The sequence below is a fragment of the Panthera onca genome, chromosome A2 (genome assembly GCF_046562875.1).
Source record: "Panthera onca isolate mPanOnc1 chromosome A2, mPanOnc1 haplotype 2, whole genome shotgun sequence".
Taxonomy (NCBI): Eukaryota; Metazoa; Chordata; class Mammalia; order Carnivora; family Felidae; genus Panthera; species Panthera onca.
This window is the reverse complement of record NC_138340.1, coordinates 154,594,383-154,611,124: the sequence shown is the minus strand read 5'-3', so window position 1 is coordinate 154,611,124 and position 16,742 is coordinate 154,594,383. Positions and strand designations below refer to the sequence as shown.

The following is a 16,742-nucleotide window of genomic DNA, read 5'->3' as shown; positions in this document are numbered from 1 at the left end:
AAGTCGGACGCTTAACCGACTGAGCCACCCAGGCGCCCCAATGTTGTTTATTTTTGAGAGAGAGTGAGAGCGAGCATGAGCAGGGGAGGGGCAGATAGAGGAGGAGACACAGAATCTGAAGCAGACTCCAGGCAGCTCTCAGCACAGAGCCCAACACAGGGCTCGAACTCACAGACCACAAGATCATGAGCTGAGCTGAAGTCACACGCTCAACCGGCTGAGACACCCAGGCGCCCCAAGAATCTTGTCGAGAAAAGACTCACAAGGGTGGCATGTAGGAATGACCCAGAGCGGTCCCCCTTCGCACATCCGTCTCCCATTTGGCTCTCGCACAGCCATGTCACGTCTTACCAGCTCATTTAGTGCTACGGGACTGTGGTGGTTCTGATCTACAAGGAGATTTTCATATCAACATTTATGTTTTCCTCCCTCTGCCCACACCAAAAGAAGCCAGCCTTTCACGGTCACGTTCTTTTCCCCATCTCAGGCCGCTCGTTCCTCTTGACTCAGCAGGGGGAGACAAAGTCCCAGAGACCCTGCCGACTATAATTTTCAGCCCCAGAAGGTGCCATATGATTTTTATTTCATTATTACTTTTTATGTGTTTTGAAACCCTCCTGGCTAGTTATTTTGAGTTCCCGTTCTACCACCTACCCCTGCCCACAGCCTCCTACCCCCGCTGATGGCCACCCAGCCTGTTTGACAGAAAGATGGAGATTCTCTGGAGTTTCTCTCCTTGGACTGTTCTGTCTCCCAGAGGAAGTGATGCCTTAGCTTCACTGTAAATCCCTGTGCCTTTGGATAGCTTCCCTCCACCTCTTGTTTCCAGTCTGTAAACTCTGCAGGCCTGTCAGTTGAGATTCTCAACCATGCACTCCACACCCTGCCACAACCATCCCTTCTATCATGAGTAGTGAGTCCAAATCCAAATCCAAATGGATGGACTCCCCATGCAAACTTCTCTCTCCCTCTTCTTCCCAACAAATGTTCCCTCTCTGACCTGGGCAGCTTTGAATTATTGAGGTAAGACCTAAAGCACATTCTGTCTCCTCCCCAGTGTGACAGCTTCGAGTTGTTATCTCCAAACAGCTGTTAGGGACCTGCACTCGGGAATGTTCTCTTCCAGCAGCAGAGTGCGCCCTCCCTGGTGAGGCCGTTCCATTGTTGGATAGCTGGAATTGTTAGGAAACTCGTTCTCCTTTCTTGATTATTTCTTCCCTCCAAAGCAACATTTCTTCCTTCCGAAGTCTTTTATTCTCTTGGTATATTTGAGGACAACTTCCATCTCTCTCTTTTAGCTTTTTGGGCTTCCAATCTTAAATTTGTATCGGAACTATTCCCCCAGCTATTGGTTTCTGATTGAATCTGGCAGTGCGGTCCTTTACTTTTGAAGCCATTGGCTGTCTCCTTTTCTTTGAGCTCCGCTTCTCTCTCCGATTGGATTTCACCTCTTTCTCCTAATCCCCGATCTCAAGAAAGCTCTCTGGACAAAACTGTTTCATCTTCTGTGGTCCAGAGGCTCTCGTTCATATTCTGTTTTTCAGCCTTGTCTTTATCAGTCTACAGAACTCTGGAAAGTCAGAATTACCTTCTAATCATTTAGAAAAATCCCCTAATGCAGTACCTGGCGAGTGGAAGGTAGAACCTAGCAAATGTTCCATTTTTACTTCCTATAGGAAGCTTACTTCTTCATATTTCTCTAAAACCTACAGTTGACTACCAAGTATTTATGTCTAGCCCCATTTTGTTACTCAGTTTTTAATCTTAAATTGCCTGGAGCTCCCTGGGATGTCCTGTGCGCAGCCCAATTTAATACAGCTTGTTTTCCCCACCCAGTCGGTAAAAACCTACTACCATATAGCCTTCCCCATGGTCTTTGTATGATAGGTTGCTTGGAACATTTTTGAGCAACCATGATTCTTCATCATTAAGTAGCTCTTTTCCTAGACCATGAGTCCCTGACTGTGCCATAATCTTCACACATTGTCAGTGCCAACAGCACCCTGCAAGCCCTCCAGCCAGGATCACAGCCTTAAGGATTTTTTTTTTTTTAGGAGAGAGAGAGAGAGAGAGAGAGAGAGAGAGAGAGACTGACTCTCAAGCAGGCTCCACGCACAGCGTCAAGTTCAATATGGGGCTCAATCCTACAAACCGTGGGATCATGACCTGACCCCAAATCAAGAATTGGACACTTAACCAACTGAGCCACCCAAGCATCCTTTATTTTCTGTCTTCTTGATGCTCTGATGTTTGTGGTCTCTATGACTGGGCAGAGACTGCCTCTCCCAGAGAGAGCAAAGGGCTCACCCGGGAGCACACTTTTCATATGCAAATGAACCAGTCCAGAACCCACAGCCTGAACCAACCATCTACTTTATCAACCACTTACACACCAAGCCATTATTTCCTTTGCCCTAAATCACCCCGGAGCCAGGTACCAGATAGCTAGGGACAGCCCCTATTTCCCAAAGCCTAGCAGAATTATTCAGACAAGCCAGTCCTAAATGATTTACCCTGTCCTGCTTTGCTTTTCCTGCAGAAAACGCAATAAAAGCTCTGGCTCCTGTTTTCTCCTACTCCTCCTGTCCCCAGACCCAAACTGGAGCTTCCCTATGTGGTCTTGCGTGATATGGGGCGCCCTCCGCTCAAGAATGGTAAGTAATAAACATCTTCTTTCAATGGCATTAACTTTTCTGTGCCATCACTCTGTAACCTCCATAAATTAAAATCCTGCAGGTAAAATTGAGACAAAGACTCATTTTTGTTGTTTCACATGTCAGTTCTTCGCTGCATTTTTTAAACTGGATTGTGCACATCCACTGCATTTTGTTTATTCTTCAGCTGATGGACATTGGGCTCTACCCGTGTTGGCTCTTGTGAAAAATGAGGCTATGAGATTTGCATACAAGTTTTGTGTGGATGTATGTTTTCAGGTCTCTCAGGTGTATTCCTAGGTGTGGAATTGTCGGGTCACATAGTGACTATATTTAACATTTAGAACTGCCGAACTATTTTCCGAAGTGGCTATGCCGTTTTATAATCCCACCGGCAGTCTGTGAAAGTTCCAGTTTCTCTACGTCTTCCCTGACACTTGTTATTGTCTGACTTTTGATTTTTAAAATTTTTATGTACTAATTTTTATAAATTGCAACTTTATTTTTTTTAATTTTTATTATTTAAAAAAGTGTATTATTTTGAGATAGGGAGAGAGAGCACAAGTAGGGGAGGTGCAGAGAGAGGGAGAGAGAGAATCCCAAGCAGTCTCCATCTATCAGTGTGGAGTCTGACATGGGGCTGGAACTCATGAACCGTGAGACCATGACCTGAGCCGAGATCAAGAGTCTGATGGTTAACCAACTGAACCACCCAGGCGCCTCTGTCAAACTTTTTAAACTTTTAGTAATCTTCGTAGATTTGAAGTAGTGTCGTCTTGTGGTTTTGATGGGCAGTTCTCTAATAACTAACACTGTTGAGTAAGTTTTCATGTGTTTATTGGCCATTTGCATATCTTCCTGGAAAAATGTTTCCTTTGCCCATTTAAAAATTAGGTTATTTGTCTTTTTATTGTTGAGTTGTAGGAATTCTTTATATATTCTGCATACGAGTCCCTTACCAGATATATGATCTGAAAATCTTTTTCTTGTAATCTGTGAATTATCTTTTCACTTGCTGGTGTCCTTTGAAACACAAATTGTTTTTATTTTGATGAAGTCACCTTAGTTTTTCTTTTGTTGCTTTTGATTTTGGTGTCATATGTATGATATCTTTGCCTAAGCCAAGGTCATGAAGATTTAGTCCTAAGTTTTCTTTTCAGAGTTGTATTGTTTTAGCTCTTACTTTTAGGTGTATAATCCATTTGAAGTCAATTTTTGTATATGGTATGAGCTAGGAGTCCAAGTTACTTCTTTTGCATGTGGACATCCAGTTGTCCCAGCTTCGTTTACTGAAAAGACTATTCTTTCCCCATTGAATTGTCTTGACACCCTTGTCAAAGACCCACTGATGATGGGGCGCCTGGGTGGCTCAGTCGGTTAAATGGCCGACTTCGGCTCAGGTCATGATCTCGCGGTCCGTGAGGTCGAGCCGCGCGTCAGGCTCTGTGCTGACAGCTCAGAGCCTGGAGCCTGTTTCAGATTCTGTGTCTCCCTCTCTCTCTGCCCCTCCCCTGTTCATGCTCTGTCTCTCTCTGTCTCAAAAATAAATAAACGTTAAAAAAAAAATTAAAAAAAAAAAAGACCCACTGATGATTAATGTCAGGTTTTTTCCTGGACTCTCAATTCTGTTCCATTGACCTAAAACATCTGAATGATCTGTATGTCTGTCCTTATGTCAATACCAAACAGTCTTGATTATTGAAGCTTTGTAATAAGTTTTGAAAACAGGGAATGTGGGTCTTCTGACTTTGTTCTCCTTTGTCAAAATTGGTTTGGTGATTCTGGGTCCCTTGTATTTCCACATGAATTTTATAGTTTGTCAATTTCTGCAAAAAAAAAACAAAAACACAAAACAAACAAAACACAAAAAAACAAAAAACCCAAAACCACAAAACAAAACAGGCAGCTGGATTTGGAAGGGGATTATGTTGACGCTGTATATCAATTTGGGGGATATTGCCATCTTAACAGTATTAAATCTTCTAGTCTTTGATATGGCTATCTTTCCAATTTTTAGGCCTTCTTTAATTTCATTCAATGATGTTCCATAGATTTCAGCGTACAAGTCTTGTACTTCTTTTGTTACATTTATTCCTAAGTGTTTTTTCTTGTTGATGCTATTGCAAATGGGATTATTTGCTTAATTGTACTTCATATTGTTCATTGCTAGTATATAGAGATATAGCTGGTTTTTATATATTGGTCTTGTGTCCTATAACCTAGCTGAACTTGTTTTATGTTCTAATAATTATTTTCTGAATTCCTTAGGATATTTTTTGTATGTAAGATCACGTCATCTGGGAATAGAAATAGTTTTATTTCTTCCTTTCCAATATGGATGACTGGTATTTCTTTTCCTTACCTAATTTCCCTGGTTAGAGCATGGAGCCCCACACAGGGCTCAATCTCACAAACTGAGATCATGACTTGAGCTGAAATCAAGAGTTGGATACTTAACCAACTGAGACACCCAAGAACCCCTGCGGGTTTTTCATAGATGACCTCTTGCCTTTTTGTGATCCTACACTATCTTTCTTTTTTTTTTTTTTAATTTTAGTGGTTATTTATTTTTGAGAGAGAGAGAGAGAGACAGAGCATGAGTTGGGGAGAGGCAGAGAGAGAGGGAGACACAGAATCTGAAGCAGGCTCCAGGCTCTGAGCTGTCAGCACAGAGCCAGATGTGGGGCTCAAACTCATAAGCCATGAGATCATGACCTGAGCCAAAGTTGGATGCTTAACCGACTGAGCCACCCAGGTGCCCCATTTCCTCCAACGCTATCTTATTTCTCTGTCTCCTCTCTGAAATTGTGGTCTGGTGAAAGGAATGTGGACCTCAAAATCAGATTTGGGTTTGAATTGATTGTCTTATTAATTCTACCAAGAAATGTTGAGTGTTAGACACCAGTGTATAGAAGAAAATCTCTGCTCTCAAACTGCTGTTAATATATTAATAAAACAGTGAGACAGTCAGATAGATAAAATATTGTTGTATGATAAGTGCTATGATGGGGGTATGGCCAGGGCAATGAGAAGTACAGAAAACAGGCCCTTGGAAAGATCAACTTGAGGATATGTTGCCTAAATTACTCTTGAACAATTGGAGATAGTCTTGGGAGAGAGGGAATGTGTGCAGATATGGAATGGTAGCTGGATTCTGTGAGCCACAGGTAGGTCTGTGAGGCTTGAGTGTGGGGTGCTTGCAGAGGGGCTCAAGGTGATCCTAGAGAGGGATGAGCGGGGCCATCTTTCCAAGGGCCTTGTAAGCTTCTGAAGGCTTGGTGAGACGTGGATGGTGGTAGGAGAGGAGATGGATTGGTGGTGAGTGAGATCATGAGTGGGGAGATCTGGAGATAGGAGGTTACTGCCTAAGCAGGGAAGAATTGAAGGCCCAAAGTAAAATTTGAAGAAGGGAATAGAGTCAAGGAAGATTCAAAGGTGGAATTAACAAGATATGTTGCACTAGACCGTGAGAGGTGAAGGAAATGGACTTGAAGGGAATGACTCTCATGTTTTTGATCTGGGCATCTGGGTTGTTTGGTGGATTAACCTGAGACTCTGTTTTCTCATCCATAAAATGGGAAAAATACTTCACAGATAACAGTATGTGCATCTCAGCGCAAGCATCTGGTTAGGACTCAGTGAATACTTACTCTTTTTACTTTCCCCCATTGTTTCTGTTTCTTCTGTTCTTTTTTTAAGAATTTTTTAAAGTTGATTTTGAGAGAGACAGAGACAGCATCCGAGAGAGGGGCAGAGAGAGGGAGAGGGAGAATCCCAAGCAGGCTCTGCACTGTCAGCACAGAGCCTGATGTGGCGCTCAAACTCACGAAATCATGAGATCATGACCTGAGCCAAAACCGAGTCAGATACTTAACCGACTGAGCTACCCACGTGCCCCTGTTTCTTCTGTTCTTTAAATGTAGGTCTTCATTAGGTTAGTTCTCCCTACAGAATGCTTTGCTGTGTCCCACAGTCCCCACTGGTACCCCTGTGTGGGTGACTCCCGTATCTCTCTCTCCATCCTTATCTCTCTCCTAAGTATTTTTGACTGTGTTCTGGGCATCTCCATGACCTGTTCACCTTCACAAAGGAGAAGCATCCCTCAGCTCTCTTCTTCCTCCTCGTGTCCATACGCCTATGAATGCCCCTGTCATCTTCTGTCATTCCACCTTAAAATCATTTTTGCTAGTTGAAAAACACATTTCTGTCTTACGGTTTCTAGTTTTCCAAAGTCATTTTGATGTCCTTCTCTCCGCCCATCTCCTCCCATTCAGGGAAATTTGGGCTCTGTTTGATCCCCTCCATAACCCTGTACACACCTGTTTCCTTTTCTGTCCCCATAGTGCTGCCTTCCATCAGGCCTTCATTACTCCCATCGGAACTAAAGCTCTAGTTCTCTACCCCTGGTTTCTGTCCCTTTTGGTCCCCCCCATCAGGCAACTGCCAGGCTGAGTGTCTAGAGACTAACCTGATCAGGACTCTCACCCTGGTGAGGGTCTTCAGTGAGTTTTCCACACCCAGTGGATAGTTGCTCAAGGCACCGCGTGTCCGAACCTGTGTGCTTTCCGTTTCTATCTCCCCACATCCTTGTAGACAAATGAGATTGTTTTCTGCACCGTGAGTATCATCTCTGCATCTTCCCTTGTGGGAAGTGTGCTTGTTCTCCAAGTCACAGCTCATGGATCCTGCCTGACTTTGATCAAACCAGATAACTCTCCTTCCTCATATCCTGTAGCACTTCGTGCTTATTTAAAATGATTTGTGTACATATCTTATCTCTCCTACTGGATTTAATCTCCTCAAGGGTGCTGCCTTTATCTCTATAACCCCCAAAATGCCTGTCTCATATTCAATAAATATGTGTTAATGGAAGGTACTACATTCTCATCTTCCTGAAGCATGAGCTTTGCTCTTCCAAACGCCTGTCCCTGAGGGTCTATGACGCAGACAGTAAGAGGATGAAGGGCAGCTGACTTTCCCCTGTGGATCCTCTTGTAATTTCATACAGAGTAGTATGAGGATATTACAAAGACACATTCTTATTTAAATTCTCGGTAACTAAGTCCAGCAGCATTTGGTGGGTTTTATATAGTCCATATAGCTTTTAACTCTTTATGTGGCTTGCATGGGCATAAGTCATCATACACTGTAGGGGAGCTTGAGAGACTGGGCAATTAACCCAAGTGCTAGGCAGTTATACAGAACTATAGGTACTGGTCTGGCTTTTCCTGGTAGAATCTAGAACTTAAGTTTATATACTTCTTAGGTACTTTTAGCCAGGTGATTCATTTGGGAAATTGCATGCGGTACGCCTTGCCCTCCCTTGCCCTTCCCTGCAGTAGCTTCTCAGAAGGCTGCCTCAGCTGGGTTTTCAAGGAGGTGGCTCTCAGTCCCGGTTTCCAATTAGTGATTTCCAGGAACTGAGAAGGGAAACAGGAATAGAAAGAGTTAGAGAGTTTCTGTCTTAGGCTAAAAAAACTCAAACGCTCAGTTCCTATAGCACTTGTCTCCTGGCAGCGAGACAAGGAAGGAAAGAAACTGTGAAGGGTGCCAGGGTGCCAGTAGAGCATCCGTGTCCTTGGCAGAGCTCTGAATCGCATTCACAGCTCTCAGTGATTCATCGTGTGCAGGCCTGCCCACCCATGATCCGAGTGGCCGAGGACAGGGTGAGTCAGGCCTCCCGCAGCTTCCTTTCCTGACTTCAGTTCCGTGCCCTTCCCGGGCTCGCCGGGCTGCGGGGCCGAGGGGAGGCCAATGATGCGGGGTGGTGCCGGCTAGGAGACGCAGGGCACTGGTCCATTCCTTTTTGAAGGGCTTCCTGCTCCCGTCTGCTCTAAGCCCTAGGGAAATATGGAGAAGAAAGGGAATCCTGATATTTGGAAGGAAGGCAGCGGTCATTTTAAAGACCTATCTAAATTTGGGGCCTACTTAGCCCCATTAGCTGGATAAGCTTCTGGGTCAGTCTCTACAGTATCTCTCATTGTTATATGATGCCCCTCTTAAATGTGGTCTGCAGCCTGTTCACTGTGTCCCATTCTTTTCTCTTAATTCTTTTCTCTCTCTCCCCTTGCTCGACAGGAGTTCTATTTATTTATGAAATCACAGCTGTTGGACTTTTCCTTTCCAGGATAGTTTTCCAACCCAGGTATGTCCCATCTCTTGGTTGGCCCTCCCCTATCACTAGCCCTAACTCAGAAGATATTACCAACAGCAAATTATGTCAATGCCGAATCCTAGGGTTCTCAGCACCAAACCCCCTAGTGTGGGTCCAGGCCCAGAGTTCACCACGTTTGTCCCCATTTGACCTGCAGCAGAATCCGTGGTTTAAAAATCCTCCTAATGCTGGGGCACCTGAGTGGCTCGGTCAGTTAAACATCTGACTCTTGATTTCGGCTCAGGTCATGATCTCACGGTTCGTGGGATCGAGCCCTGCATCGGGTTCTGTGCTGATGGCACGGAGCCTGCTTGGGATTCTCCCTCTCCCTCTCTCTCTCTGCCCCTCCCCTGCTCACGCTGTCTCTGTCTTTCACCCTCATGGTAAATTTAAAAACTTAAAACAAAAATCCTCCTAATGCCATATTATGCTTAAAAATGGAGCATTCTTCATCTGGCCAACCCGAGACAGGCCGCAGATCTCCTGGCCTTAGCTAAGCTTCCTGTTGTCTTGCCACTGCACAGCTCTTGCCGTGTGTCCTATTTTATGTTTGTAGCAAGGCATTTTTTCTCTTTCGCCCCTTCCCCAGCACTGATATTCTTGGATCCACTCAAGTTCAAATGATGATGTGTCCGTGTTCCTCCCTCACAGCGGGGGAGTGCCTTCTAGCTCCGCATGTGTCTATCACCAGAATTGTTCCAGGACGCTTTAGAGAAATCCAGGCACAGCTAGGTTGGGTGACTTGGCTAGAGTGGCATAGCACTGTCTGAGCGAGAGTGATAATTTACTGTGTTAGAGGTTTTCTGTTCTCCCTTCCTTGTGGCTGCACAGCACACATGCTCTGAGGAGAATGCAGCTTTATTAACAAAACCTCCAAGTGCATTTGCTTCCCAAAAGAACTAGACAAGACGAGGCACTGGGGCTGTGTCAGCTATCCCGCGAGCGAGGGTAGAAAGCAGAGGAGGTTGGTTGTGAATAATACCTGACTTCTGTACGGGGTCAACACTTGTCGTAAATATGACCAGGTCTCTGGATCGAAGCTAATTCTAAGCCCTACCGGATGACCCATTTATTTCAAACACATTGCACGGTATTTTGAAGCGTGAGGGATGGTTACCTAAAATTCACTGCAATGGGATGACTTGGAGGCACTTCAGTGTGAATTGTTTTGAAGTCACTTTCATTTTTATTGTCAGAACAAATCCACGAAATAGGTAGGACAGAGATTTAGGCCCCTTGTAAAGTGAGGACCCTGAGGCACAGTGAATGAATGAATGAGTGAGTGAGTGAGTGAGTGAGTGAATGGGGCCAACCGCATTTATTCCAGAAAGCACAGACTTGGTTCGCACAGTTGAGATTAGACCCCTGCTCCGTGTTTGATTTCTGTCACATTGCTCTTTTCTCAGGAAACTTCCTTCACTTAAGAGATGAGACCGGGCCATCCCCAGGAGGACCTGTGCTCTGAGTGGTTTTATTAAAGCCATAAGGAGTTTCTCTGAGCTATCCACACGCTCTTGCCTACAGTGGTGTGCATGTCATCTGGAACTTATGGTGAGCCCTGGGAGCAGCCCCCTGCTGCAGCCCGTCAGGACTCAACTCCTCTGGCTCTGTCCACACCCTCCCAGACACGTTCCCGCTGGCATCCACCTGACTTTGTCCTGACCGTGCCACTTCCACCTCATCGACTCCTGACCTTGTCAGCTCCCGGACTCGTGGGGCAGGAGAAGGGGATGCTGCCTCCCTGCCCCCCCAGAGATGCTTCCCTTCGTTCCATAAGTAATTCTTGAGCACCTGCCATTTGTTGGGTTCTCTAATTATATTGCTTGTCATCATTGTGTCCACCTACTGCCTTCAAGGTCATTGTGCCCACCTACTGACTTCAAGGTCATTGTGTCCACCTACTGACTTCAAGGAAGCCCTCCCTCTTTCTGTAATGAGTTTAGTGCTGGACTGATAGCGTCCCAACCCTTTTAATTGCCATCGCTACCAAGGAATTGAACATCTATGTTACTGACCGTCCAAACATCCCACCCTTCTAGTTCTCTAGACCTTAAATGCAGTATCTCCATTTACAGGACACTGCAGGCACCCACGAGGATGGTTAAGCTTTTGGACTTGCTAATCAGGTGCGAATGTTCCTCCTCTAACCTTCTCGGCCCCAAATCTCTCTGACCACGTTTCTTGGGATCATGACCCTTCCCTCCTTTCCCTTGCCCTTGACAGACATCACTAATCAATGGCCAGGGCACTTAGTCAAACTGAGTCTGGACACGGATTTGAAAGTCCTCAACATGAAACACGAACACCGCTGCATCTTATCACATTTGGCCTGAAGAGTTACAGCTATTTTCAAAACCTTTTGAGACCACCACCTTTTTCTCTCCTTCCCACCTGAAGTGGGAGCCCTAGACTCCTCGTTCTGCCCGTCGCCCCAGGCTACCTTCTCTTCTTTCTTTGCAGAGCTCAGAAAACCCCATGGTTGACCATTTCAAAGATGTGCCTTCAAGTGTCCAAGATGCCTCACTCTTGGATTTGTATTATATTCATCTTAAGCATAGTTAGAAGCCACCCCCGCCATAAGCTTTTTCCACACCCCCCACCTTAGAGCGCCAAGCACTGATGGCTGGGCCATAGTGAGGGTTGCTGTATGTGTGTGCTCTCCAGCCTCACCTGGGCCCCAGTGACACTCACCAGTCATCTGATTCTTCCTCTGTTGGCTGCCTGAGTCACCTTCTGCAGCAGATGCACCATTGGGGAGCCATCAGAGTCTCATTTCCTATCTCATTGAGGAGTGAGAAGCCACCTTCCTTCCTCTCCACTAAAGTGTTCTCTTGACTTTCTCCTTCCCTTTCCCCTTCACTTCCAGCTACATTATCCTAGCCCTTTGTCAGGTCTCTTCACTCTGCTCCCCTTACATCTTCTGCTCCATCAGTTCCCTCCCTTGTCTCTTTCTCTCTAGTTTCTAGTGTCTTCCATGCTACTACTTCAGTCTCTCCTAACCCAGAAAACAGATAAAATGAATCCAAGTGATGCCCAAAAGCCTCTCCCCATCTTCACTGTTAAATGAATTGAAAATCATCTGTCCCTAAATGATATAGCTACCACCCTCTGCCCCATTTCGACACTCCCTCTCCACCCTGTGGCCGTCAGCTTCTGCGGCTCCTCCAAAGAGCCCCCTCCTGGTCCCCACCTTCCCTTCCATTCCCATCCCATGGCCTTGTTCAGGGCCAGACCTTCCCTCCCTTTCACCTAGCTGTGCAGAAGCCTCTGTCACCTCTTTCAATCTATCTTATACATTGATTCCCAGCTAATCAATCTCAGAGACAACTTTGAGAACTTCATCCTGCTCAAAATTAAGTGGAAAATCCCCAGTCTGGCAATCATGGCACCCTGGTCCTGATCTCTTTGCAGCCACCTCTCCACTTGGATTCTTCTTTATCCAAACTGAACCCCATACTGAGGTATACCCTCTGTTGTTCTTCCTATAGACCTTGACTCATGCTTCTTCTGGAACAGACTTGCCTTCTTCTCTGTCCTTAGATGCTCAGCTCAAGTTCTCTCACCTCCACAAATGTTTTGGTGATCCCCACAAGTGGGTGTATTCTCTTCTCTGGATCTCTTGAAGCACATTTTTGGAACATCTTGAAAGCACTGTCATATTACTATGATTCGGTCTATTTCTGGCCATTGATCTCCTTGAGGATAAGGAATATGTATCTTTAACATTGTCTGCCTTCCCAGCCCAGTGTCCAGTGTAGAGCTTTGCGTTATTGCTAAGTCCTTGCTCAGTGCACATGAGGTATCCAGTGTTAATCATTCTGAGCCCGAGGCCCAAACTGGTGGCCCACGCAGCTCACATGGTAATCCCTGACATGTTTTGTCTAGCTCCTCTAGAGTTGGCTTGATTTTGTTTTTTTGGTGGTGATGAATTATGTTAAATATAAAATTCGCCATTTTAACCATTTAGAAAATTGTTTAAGTTTATTTATTTTTGAGAGAGAGAGAAGGAGAGACAGAGACAGAGAGAAAGCACAAGTGGGGGAGGGGGCAGAGAGAGAGAGAGGGAGACACAGAATCTGAAGCAGGCTCCAGGCTTTGAGCTATCAGCACGGAGCCCAACACAGGGCTTGAACTCATGAACTGAGATCCCGACCTCAGCTGAAGTCCGTCGCTTAACCGACCGAGCCAGCGAGGCGCCCCCATTTTAGCCATTTTTAAGTGTGCAATTCAGTGGCAAGAATTACATTCACAATGTTGTGTAATCATCACCACCATCTATTTCTACAGTGGTTTTTTTCATCACCTCAAACAGAAATTCTATAACCATTAAGCAATAACTCCCCAGCCTCTGGTAACCTCTTATCTACTCTCTATGAATTTGCCTCTTCTAGATATTTCATAGAGTGGAATCATACAATATTTGCGCTTTTGTGTCTTGTTTATTTCACTTAGCATAATGTTTTTGAGGTTCACACGTTTTGTAGCAGGTGGCAATACTTCATTCCTTTTTATGGCTGAATGTATTCTGTCTGTGGTGTGCATAGACCACATTTTGTTTATCCATTCATCTGTTGATGGACACTTGGATTGCTTCCACCTTTTGGCTCTTGTGAATAATGCCACAACAAACACTATCATAATCTGTTTGAGTCCCATATTTTAATTCTTTTGGGTATCTATCTGGGAGTGAAATTGCTAGGTCATATGGTAAGTGTAGGTTAAACTTTTTGAGGAACCTGCTGTAGAGTTGTTAAAATTCAAAGCACTTAACAACTTTAAAAAATGAGAGATTACTCATAAAGATTAGACTTTTTTCAACTTCTCTTGAAAAAAAAAAAAAAGAAAAAAGAAGAAGTCATCTGGCACTCATGGGTCTACCAGGCCCATTTCTGTAGGCATATAATCTGCTGGGGATGAGTGGGAACCACTCCCTGTAGATGAGGTATCTCGTCTCCAGCTCGACAAGGTCCTCACTGGGTGACATCGGATCTGGACATTCTCTGCCTAGGCCCAGTGTAAGCCTTTGTTCTAGTTCCTTTCCTTCACTGTACCTTTCTAGCCTTCCCACACAACCACTCTTTCCTTCCTGTGTTCATACTCACCCCGCATTATGATTTGAGTGCATACTGTTCCTTTCCCTTTCTAGCCTGTAATTATCTGAGGGCAGAGAGCCTTTTTATCTCAGATTTATCAGGACCGGTGGACATGTTGTTGGTACACAAAGTCTTAGTTATATTAGTTTTTTTTTTGAGCTTATTTATTTGGACTGAGACAGAGACAGTGCAAGTAGAGGAGGGGCAGAGAGAGAGAGAGAGAGAGAGAGAGAGGGAATCCCAAGTGGGCTGTGCACCAGCACAGATGTGGGGCTTGATCTCATGAACTGTGAGATCATGACCTGAGCCGAAACCAAGAGTTGGACACTTAACCAACTGAGCTACCCAGGTGCCACTATACCACATTTTTAAATTGAATATCTGGCTTTTAGGGCAGACCTTATTTGTACGATTATGACTAACAGAGTCAACCAACTGCTACACTGCATTGTGGAATGTTATAAGAAAAGGGCAAAAAGTCTAAAATCGGGGAAATGAACTACAGATGACAGGCAATGAGGGAAGGGCTAACTACTTCCTCATTTAACATATTTCTTTGTAAGGTTTCCTTTTCTTTTCTTTTTTTTTTTTTTTTTGGTCGCTGTAGGCTGTAGTCTGATGAAAATCATCTAAAAGAGGATTTATGGAAAACTCAAGTACAGTGTCATAGAATTAGAATTAGAGTAGATGTCATGAAATAGAATTATAGAATTAAGATGTCACGCCTGTATACACATGCAAGAGAAATTGAATCACTACCTCACATCACATACAAAAAAATAACTCAGATTGGGTCACCACTTAAATGTAGGAGCCCAAACTATAAAACTGTTAAAAAGAAACAGAGGAGTAAATCTTGGTGATGCTGATTCAGGCAGTGGTTTCTTAGAGATGCACCAAAAGCACAAGCAACAAAAGATAATTTGGATTTCATGAAATTGACAACTTTTGTGTTTCAAAGGACATCATCCAGAAAGTAGAAAATCACAGAATGGGAAAAATATTTGCAAATCATATGTCTTATGAGGAAATCGTAGCCAGAATATATAAGGGGCTCTTACCAGTCAACAAAAAAAGATAAGGAACCCAATTTAAAAATAGGCAAAGAATCTGAAGAGCTTTTCCTCCAAAGAACTTATCTCAATAGCCAGTAAGTACGTGAAAAAGCTCAACGTCCTTAGTCACTAGGGAAACACAAATCAAAATCACAATGAGATACCGCTTCATATCCATTAGGATGTTTTTTTTTTCAACTTTTTATTTTTTTTTATTTTTTTTATTTTTGGGACACAGAGAGACAGAGCATGAACGGGGGAGGGGCAGAGAGAGAGGGAGACACAGAATCGGAAACAGGCTCCAGGCTCCGAGCCATCAGCCCAGAGCCTGACGCGGGGCTCGAACTCACAGACCGTGAGATCGTGACCTGAGCTGAAGTCGGACGCTTAACTGACTGCGCCACCCAGGCGCCCCTCCATTAGGATGTTTATAATAAAAACATTACAGTAAAAAGTGGTAGAAAATTTATGGAGAAGTTGGAATCCTCATACATTGTCAGTAGGATTATAGGTGGCATAACCATTTTGGAAAGTGGTTTGGTGTTTCCTCAAAATATTAAACGTAGAGTTACCATATGATCCAGCAAGTCCACTCTGAGGTGTAGACACAAGAGGAGAAAAACATATGTTCACACAAGTGTCTCTCACAGCATTATTCAGAATAGCCAAAAGATTGGGGGTGACTGAGTGGCTCAGTTAGTTAAGTGCCCAACTCTTGATTTGGGCTCAGGTCACGAATCCACAGTTCTTGGAATCAAGCCCTGCTTTGGGCTCTGTGCTGCCAGTGCAGAACCTGCTTAGGATTTTATTTGCCCCCCCCCCCCCCCCCTTCTCTCTTTCTCTCTCTCTCTTTCTCAAAATAAATAAACTTAAAAAAAAAAAAAAGAATAGCTAAAAGATTGGAAGCAACACAAATTTCCATCAACTAATAAATGGATGAACAGAAATGATGTATGCATGCAGTGGAATATTATTCAGCCATAAAAAGGAATGATGTATTGCTACACCCCCTAATGTAGACGCATCTTGTAGACATTATGTACACATCATGCCAGGTGAAAGAAGTCAGACACAAGAGGCTATAGATTGTAGGATTCCATTTATATGAAATGTTCACAGTGGGCAAATCTGTAGACATAGAAAGTAGATGAGGGTTGTCTGGGGCTGGATAGGGCAGGGAATGGGAAGTAACTGCTAATGGGTACAGGGTTTCTTTTTAGAAGTGATGAAAATGTTCTAAAATTAGATTGAGTGATAGTTGCACAACTCTGAATATATTAAAAACCACTGAGCTGTTAAAAAAAAAAGTGGGGGGGGGGAAGAAACAGAAGACTGACATAAAATGTTCTTCATTCCTCTTACGTCACTACTAAAATACACAGTGCTCAAAGATGACAAAAGAAAATATGTCTGAGGTAGTTTAGACTAAAGCACTTACAGATGACTTGGAATGTGTATTGAGTTTGCTTTAAAACTCAAGGCTTGGGGCACCTGGGTGGCTGAGTAGGCTGAGCATCTGATTTCGGCTCAAGTCCTGATCTCACAGTCCATAAGTTCGAGCCCCATATCGGGCTGTGTGCTGACAGTTCAGAGCCTGGAGCCTGCTTTGGATTCTGTGTCTCCCTCTCTTTCTGCCCCCTCCCCCACTCATGTTCTGTCTGTCTGTCTGTCTCTCCCAAAAAATGAGTAAACATTAAAAAACAAAACAAAACTCAAGGCTTGCTCCAGGCACCCCTCCACGCAGGGTCAACTTGGGTGGAGGACAGATGAAATAAAATGAGCAGAA

The 16,742-nt window shown here is 44.2% G+C and overlaps 1 protein-coding gene across 2 annotated transcripts in view; it reads left to right on the top strand.

The window, feature by feature from the left end:
• The window catches only part of SLC37A3 (solute carrier family 37 member 3), a 150,806-nt gene that overhangs the window by 49,981 nt on the left and 84,083 nt on the right, over window positions 1–16,742 (top strand). The window contains exons 14-15 of one of the 2 annotated variants that reach the window (XR_009610235.3): window positions 2,540–2,654; window positions 10,215–10,558. The gene's annotated coding sequence lies outside the window, so the exon portion shown is untranslated. Of the gene's footprint in view, window positions 1–2,539; window positions 2,655–10,214; window positions 10,559–16,742 lie in introns of those variants that run through there. The other variant, XR_009610236.3, reaches the window with a different exon arrangement.